We start from the raw sequence: 9476 nt of genomic DNA, 5'->3' as shown, positions 1-9476 counted from the left end.
GGAATAAAATTAAATAACTTTTTTAATTTTTTTAAATTATACTTATATTTTTATTTCTGAAGAAATTATTATAAATAAAGTAAAAAAATGTCTTATCCATTGAAAGAGATATACTTGGTCTTTTGGTAGAGATCTATCAATAAGCCTTTGTCTACTTATTATTTCCAAACATGAAATTCCAAAGTTAAAAACATCCACTTTATCACTAATTTGGCCTAATATTGCACACTACAGTATAATAGTTTGCGCACAAACATATAAAATAAAATTTTAAGTTTAAATTAATGCAAGCTTGTTATGACCATTAACACATTATAATAAAATAAACTAATTATTCTATATTAAAATAAATATAAATATAAATATACATAAAAGTTGAATGATTATACCTAACAAAACTTGGTCATCATTGCAGTTGTTTATGTATTCATATACCAATTGTTTTTGAGTTTTCATGAAGACAACATCCTTTCAAGTTAACCAAATTTCTATGCTTCATTCTTGTTATCAATACAATCTTGTTGGCAAATTCTTCTAAGATTTGATTTGTTATAACAAATAGTTGCTTCACAGCTACTACATTTCCAGTTGATAACACACCTTACATTCACTAAATATTATTTAGAATATTTGTACTTTTGGTTTCTAGTTTTTTTAATTTATATGTATACGTATATGTATATATCTTATAATAGTTAAAATTATATTTAAGTACCTTATATATAAATTCCACCTTCTCTCAACTTGTTTTCTACATGAAAATCTCATGTGGCAATCTTCAATTCATTGTAAGAGTAGATGGTAGGCTTGACATTAAATTCTTCAAATTCTACAATGCACATTGATACTATTTAGCTAAAGCAAAAAATCATATAAAAGAATTGAGTCTAAATAATTTGCAAATAGTGATATATTGGATTGTGCAATATAAACTTACTTTGTTGAAATTGAAGTTCCAAATACTTTTTGTACTTCTTGCTTTTAAAATAACTTATTCCTACTACCAGCACCATTGTCAATATTGTCGCCATTGTTTTACAAGTGGTGATTGAGATAATGACAATCTTTTGCAATTTTTTGTTCACTATTTCACAAAGCACAATTTTTTATCAGTTTCAAATATTATATGAAAAAATACCAATTGTATTGTTGTAATATTAATTCCTATAAATTTGAATTTGTAAATGAATCTCCATAAACATCTACTCAAATATTGTTTTTGGAAGTAAAAAAAACTATTCATAATCTACTCTTTCAGGAATTGCAAAATTAAAAATCAAAAAAATAAAATATTACCTTCAGAAATTTGGCAATTTTGTTTACAAAAACATCTTTTGGCATCATCAAATTTATTACTTTGGTAATATGGATTGTTCCATAACCTACATTTGTCATCCATTTAAAAAATATTTTAAAGAAAAATTAAACAATTTTTGACATAAAAAAATAAAAAAAATTAATATCAATTCAGAGAAGTTCATAGTTTCTAATAAAATACTCTTTTTAATGAAATATGTTCAACAAACTTACTTGGTGGTGGTTTTTGGATTTTTGATGTCTTCAATGGTATATATGATATTTATAATATTATTGAACTCCAAACTCAAAATTTTAAGATTTACAGTCTGATTTTGAGTGTGTGCTATACTAAAAATATAAGAAATGTTGAGAATTCCTGTAATATTGCTGTTGTTTAAGTACCTAGTACAATATACATATTTGTCAAATCAAAACGCTGATTTAAAGAAAAGAAAAGAAAGAACAATCAAACAAACAAACAATAACAAATACGAGAAATATAATCTTTATTATTATTCAAAAAATAACCTTCAACCACATAGCATACAAATGTAAATATATTAATTTTATTATAAACAGTGGGTCTCAATACTTATTACTTCAATGTTTTACAAAGTTACTTTAAACTAAATATTTTTTGGGTTTAAATTGCTTTATTATTGGAGGCATGTCAAATTTTTTTAATTAAAATTCTGTAATAATTAGCATGAGAAACATCACAAAAAATAATTGATCCTCTCCTTATCATGTACTAATATGTACCAATATGAATTTTTTTCCACTGTAATTAATACTTTTAAATTTTGATATTACTTTTGTTTATTAAATTATAGTTTCTTGAATCTTTTCAAAGAATCAACATAACCATTATATAAAATATTTTCTATTGTGGAATTAAAATTGTCTTTAATACTTCATATGACATATTTTTAAATAAATTTTCTTTAAAAAATAAAGTATAAAAAGAATTTTAGAATGACAATGTTAAAAAATAACTTACAATTCTTTAATAGAGCCAAAATCTGATGCTAAGAAGTTCGATGGAAATGGCTCAAATTGTTGTAAGACATATTTACCAATTTTACTTTAGAAACATTGGAGAGAGTAAAAAAATTGTCAATATTCCTGAAAATGAATTACCACCCAAATTTCTGCACAATATACACAAATATAGTATAATGAGAAATTGTAAAAGTTTAGTATTTAAAAAAATATAAAATTGAAAAAGGTTATAAAATTACATTTATTATAGTATTTTCTTTCACATTTAATATTGATATAAAACAATTGTGATTAAACAAAAAAAAATCTATAATTTTTTTTTATCATAATATATTACATTTTATAATGTTCAGATAACTTTTGTGATATTATTTAGTAAATATATACTAACATTTAAGTAACATACAGATTTAAAACTTAATATGAGTACAAATAATATTTTTTTGTTTAAGTAGTGCACTTTCACTGAAACAAACAAACAAACAAACAGACAAGAATAAAAAGGTTCAATTACTATTAATCAAATTGAAAGCACATTCAAATCAAACTCAAATCAAATTATTTCACTTAGTTTATGCTATGCCTTACAATTTTTGTAATTTGGGTAATCTTGAAAAGGCACCTTGTGGAATTTCTCCATAAAGTTCGTTTCTACCAATATTTAAGGATTCAAGAAAAAACGAATCTTGTAGTTGTAGATAAGGATATTCTCCATCAAATTTGATGCCACTCAAATCTCTATTAAACATGCAAATAAACAATATCTGTAATAAGATTTGCACATGATATCAATAAAAATTGAAATACATATGTCTGGTTTCTAATGTTTGGGAAAAACATACAACTCTTGGAGATGGTAAAAAAAAACTTAAGGTTTAGATGAAACTCAGAACTCTCGGTGACTGGAAGAAGTTAGAATTGGAATAGGTCCAGTAAATCCATTGTCATGAAGATCCCTGTAAACTATCAAAACTTGAATTTAAAAACAGAATGAAGTAAAGAAAATATATAATTTACTGAACTTTACAGATACAAACAATACTATTCTAGTATACTTATTTTGCATAACAGCACTAAATCTTTGCACAAATATGTATGTATGTACTTTATGTAACTTACAAAACATAAAGCCACGAGTAATTGATTGAATCTGGAAGGAGACCAGTCAACCCTGGATTTCCTACACACAATTATTTCTTATGCAAATTATTTGTCATAAGTCATTTTTAGTCAAATCAGCATTTTTAGAATCATTACTTACCTTACTCAGTATCAACTCAAATAAGTCCTACAACACCATCAAGTCACTTTTATCACTTCAAACATACATGCAACAATTTCGAGGAAGCACTTACAAGAAATTGAGAGAGTCGAGGCCACCTTCGCCAAACACGTCTGGCAAAGTGCCGGTTATATTTGCATCTGAAAGGGCCCTGATCACCATTGTATTCTATTTAGGGCACATGACATACTTGTGTACATTTTCAAAAATAGCTCCGACGATGCCAACAATTTCACGTACCAGATCTCAGACACAAAACACATTTTGTTCGTCCTCTGATTCGATCATACAACACATGGGTGGAAACACAGTCTCTAAATTGGTTGCATGTGTGTCTCCCATAGACGCAACATCATGCTCTAGATTGGTAAAACACGCTGCAGATGACAAGATCGCTCTCAAAACATGCTAGTACTTCATGCACTGTCTAATTAAATATGCAAAATGTACGAACTCGCTTCGTATAACAAAAGAAAGTATAGATTCTTACAAACCAGCGTCATATTCATCTACTACTGTGATATTGTTGCATGGTGGACCACATTTCGAAGGTCTACAAGTCACTCCTTGCCAAGGTGGACTTAAAAAAAACACCACGGGCCATCGATCCATTCAGCTCCAACCTTTTAAGCTACTCTTCGGCGTGCTCGTATTCCATGCTGCCAACAGTGATTGGAGCGCATCCACTGTAACATACAGCATAGAAGACGATTCTTACTTTTCACAGCACTGACTTGTTTCAAGTGTTCTTACCATGGTCATCGAGACATGCACCCAAACACAAAATGCCATCGTAAAACTAGCAGGCTCATACCTTCTCCTGGATAAAACCCCACACTGTAGCACTCCACGAATGTCAAGCTCATTAGAAGCTGCATGAGGAGGAGGCAGCAGCCTAGATGAGAAGCCTTGAACAATTGCCGCTTCCCGAACCCCGCCTCCATGGCTTTAGTACATATCATGTTGCTCAGGTATAAAAAAGGTTTCATACAGCAGCAGCAATCTCCCCACTTCAAATCACACAAGTTAACTGCGCCGTCGCTAACGCTCAGCCCCAGCTCTAGTACCCTTGCTCTGAATGAGAATATCACAGTGGCTATCCTCTTATAACTCCAGTTCTGTACGATTAAGTGCCTGACTGCTCATCAATCGGCATCCTTTTCCTTCTTGTGACTATTGAGACACCAGTTCCCTCGAAGTCAAAACGCTATTCTCACGTTCTTCCAAAGTTGCTGTTTACTGTGCCTGGATCTGTTTAAGATGCCCGAGGATACGTACTAAACTCGCTTCACAATACCTCAGTGACACGTAGTGCCCTTTTCTCACTGATCGAGCAGCTAATGCGGGTTGATGCTGCCCCCACTATCGACAGATTCTTTTCATTTTTTTCGTTATTATTTTTTTCGTGATTTTTTAGTTGTCAATGGGAATAAAAGAAGAGACTTTTCACCCAATCACACCAATATTTGCAGATCAAGACTCCTCCTAAATAGACAAGTGAGTCCCTTTAAATCTCTTCTTTTGACTTATACACTACATTCTTTGATATACTGCAAGATTTTGATAAATTGGGATCTTTTTTTGATCTTTATTTCCTATATTTTCTTGGAATGTATAATTTAATTTCCTCCGAAAATTATATTTATGAAATTAAAATTTATTTCTTATAATGTGCATGGACTAAATGATCAACCTAAAACACTAAAACTATATTCAAAGTACTTTTCTAAATGTAACATCCTTATAATTCAAGAACATAAATTATATTGTATAAGTACTCAAGAATTAGGTAAGAATCTTTGCCCAAATATAAGATTTTTCATCCCAAAAGCTATTCTAAGGTATATAAATAACCTAAAAGGTATCAAAGCTAGTGAAGTTTGTATCCTTATTTTTCTTGTACTTAAAAAATTGATAAAAAAAAATGTGGAAATTCTAGTAAATAATAAAATATTTTTAAAATATTCTAAATGATATTTTAAAAAATTCTATGGACATTATTAACATATATGTATTTAATAAATACAAAGAAAGATTTCAAATATGGCTTAATTTAATGAATATATTACTATCTAAAATCCCTTAAATTTTGGATGGTGATTGAAATATATTTGTGAATCTATAAAAGAAAATCTTATTCCTGAGGCAAACTAATTTTTAAGAATAAAAATAAATAAAATAAAAAAAAAAAAAAATGTGATTGTTTTTAAAGCTTATCTTTTTAATTAACTTTTATAAATTATGAAAATCTTTGAACTTTTCTTGAGAAAAAAATAGAGAAGAAATTTTTATTCTTGCTAGATTTGATATATTTTACACAAATATTGTATCTCCACCTGAAAGACAAATTCAAAATCACCAAATATAAATAAATAGTACTTTATTTGATTATCTTCTAACAAAATTTATTTCTACAATTCTAAAATTTTAAACCATGAAAATCTGTATAAAAAATTATTATTTCTTATTTCAAGGATTTTAAAGTCTTATAGCAAGTTCAAGAAATTTGATCACAATATAGACTTTGTAGTTTTTCATCAATAGAATGAGAATATTTCTACAATTTTACAAATTATTTTATAAAGTATGCTCTTTTTTAAAACCATGTTGCCTTATTGAACTTAAAGATCAACTTCAACAAGCACACTTACATCTTTAATTTAATCTACAAGATATTTTTTTGTAATCTTGGCTTTTAAAGATTAAGTTTTACCATATTTAATCTAAAGACTTGAAATTAGAAGGTTATAAAATCTGAATTAGGATTTAATAGAGAAAATTTGATCATAATAATTCCAAGGAATTTTTTTAGATTAAACTCCAAAATCTTCTTGATACAATTCTAAGAGAGTCTCAAGATCTAAAGAACATTTAAGAAAAAAAATCTACCTAACATAAAAACAAGTGTCTATAGAATCAATGAATGCTTCTAATTTTCTTTAAAATCTCATTTTTTATAAGATTGTGTGTAAGATAGATAAAAAATAAAAATAAATAAATAAAACTTTATTGTTAGTTTGATTCCTACAAAATTAAAGATTATATAAAATACCAAAAAATTAGGCCCTTTGACTTGATAAGATAGACATTTAAATTTTTTCAAACTTTTTGATAATTTATTTGAGCAAACTATATTGCAATGATCAATTAAGCTCTTATAAATGGCCAATTTACATAAAGCATTATTAAAGACCATATGACTTTGCTCTACAAAAGAAATATTAAATCACCTTTTAGAAATTAAAGATCCATTATTTTTATTTCATACAATCTAGAAAAATTATGCCAAGGTTCTCTAGAAAAAACTTTAAGCAATTTTCATGGAAGTAATTTATTCAAACTAAGTAGCATCTCTTTTCTTGCAAAATATTCTTGATAATTTTCTTATTAAACATAAAACAATAAATTGAGCCAAGTCCTTCTATCAATCTCTTCTTCTCAAAATCAATTTTTCAAAAGCCTACAATAAAATCTTATGGAATTTTATTTTTAAATCATCAAAAAAAATATTTTAATGCTTATTTCTTTCAAGTAACAAAAAGTATTTTCAATGATATAAGCACCATTGGTGGTATTAATATCTCTTTTACAAACTTCTTTTAATTTGAAAGAGGGATATGACAAGGATGTCTTCTTGCTATATGCATCTTTATTCTTATTTGTGAGGTCCTCAAATATTGCCATTTAAAAAATGTTTAAAGATAATAAGCTTTATATTATCTTTATGCCACAGAAAAATAGTTTAAAAATTATAAAATAATATATAAATGATTCAACCATCATTACAAAAATAATAAGAATAATATTTGTAATTTGATAGAAATTCTTAACCAATTTAGTCTAACATTGGGTATAGAAATTAACTTGTCGAATTCATTTGCTTGTTGATAGTACAAAAAGATTCATTGACTTACATAGATTAATGACTTTGAATGTGCTTAGACTACTTCAAATATATCAATAAGTTATAAAGAACCTTCGTTGGCTTATCTTTATATATAAGAAATATTCTTCAATTTCTTATTAAAAAAATGACTTATAAATTAGACATTAATAGTCTATAAAACTAAATATAGCTAAAAAGTTATTATTGCCAACAATATACTTTTATCATTTCTATATTACTTTCTTGTTGTTTAAATGGTTCTATAAGGACTATTTAGAAAATTAAAACAATGATCAAAAACCTCTTCTATGGTAAAACTTCATCTTATATGTGTGCCAAAGTAGTGTGGTCTATTTGTTGTAAGGCTTGTGCAAAAGATGACCTTGATTTGATTGATCTTAAGGATGCGACTAAAATTCTTTTTATCAAGTAGTTTTTAAGGTTCTTTAACATGGTCATGTAAATATTTAGTAATTTCTTAGTTTTAGAGTAATACAAGCTAAACCAATAGCTCTTTGTAACTGACTCTTTGATTATTTTTATTTTTTTTATCCCAAAAATTCAGCTCAAGACTTGGTTCAAAAATATAAAATAATATCAGTGAAGTATAGGCATAAATGCATGCACACATATATCTTAAATGCCCCTCTTCTTTTCATCTTTTCATGAAATGTAGAATAGATTTCTATGGTAGAATCTAAGATTTCTATTTAAAAATTCCTACCTAAGCTTTTATAAAGCTGTAACTTTGTATTCATATGGACTTCAAAGAGTTAAAAATTAGTTTAAAGATCTTTTACAACTCTTGTCTCTTGACAAAGTTAAAGTAAAATATATATATTTATTTGCACATTGGTTATATATCTTATATTAATATTTAAAAAATATATAAATAATTCTTTAAATAATCCAAGATATTCTTGAATCTTAAGATTGGATTAATTTTGATACTTCAAAAATTAATCAACTATTTTTTATAGTCTTTCAACTTCCCACCAAACATAAAAAACTTAAAGAAGACAAATGGTTCTTTCTACCACAAAACACTAAAATCAATAGTTTTTGTGTAAGCTTCAAATCAAAAAATTTCTACTATAATGAAAATTTATTCATCAACTAAACTGGAGAACATTTTAAAAATAATGCAAATAAGTGGCAATTTTCCTAAAACTTAATAGGATGTCTCTTAAAAAACTCTTTTAGATGTGGACACTTTAAGTATTAATATATTTTATCTTCTACATAGTAAGCTTAACTCTAATTTCAACTCTTATTTTCTAATAATTCATAAAAAGCTTATAACTTATACATTTAAGTTGATGAGAAAGTTATTACAAAGAAATTTTTTCAATACAAATTACACTATATGCCCTCACCAAGTTTCTGAATCCATCCTACACAAATTTTGAAAATACCATCAAGCTTGTAAAATTTGGAATTGATCAACTTTGGTTTTATATAAATTGGCATCCATACCTTAGAAATGGGGGCTTAAGAAAACAATTTTATGCCAACAAGAGAACTTTGTAAAAAATATCCCTTATTAATTTAAAGGCTTATGCAAGATCTAATCTTTGTTAAAAAAATCTCAATTTGTACATTGTATGGATTTAAAAAAATAAGTTTATCTTTGAATATAAAATATAGAATGATCTTCATACTAGAAGTTTAATTTGGAGTGGTTAAATAGAATATATATATATAAATTATATGAACTATATTTAGAAGAAAATTTTAAAATATCCTAAATTAAAATTAAGCCTATTCAAAGAATGGAATAAGTATTGGATGACAAAATGCTTAATTATTTTTAGTACATATAAGGTTGTTAAATAGAACTCTAAAATATCATAAAATGCTTTAATAATTTATGAAAATATAGATGAGTAACAAATTATAGTAGTTGATTTGTATTGTATCCTCAATTTGGCTTACTTGGGCATTAAGAATTAAAATGATCTTTTGTATTTAATTGGCACCCAATTAATGCATTAGATAAATCTCAAT

The sequence above is a fragment of the Physcomitrium patens genome, chromosome 15, assembly GCF_059467195.1.
Source record: "Physcomitrium patens ecotype Gransden chromosome 15, ASM5946719v1, whole genome shotgun sequence".
Classification (NCBI taxonomy): Eukaryota; Viridiplantae; Streptophyta; class Bryopsida; order Funariales; family Funariaceae; genus Physcomitrium; species Physcomitrium patens.
This window is presented reverse-complemented; position numbering follows the sequence as displayed.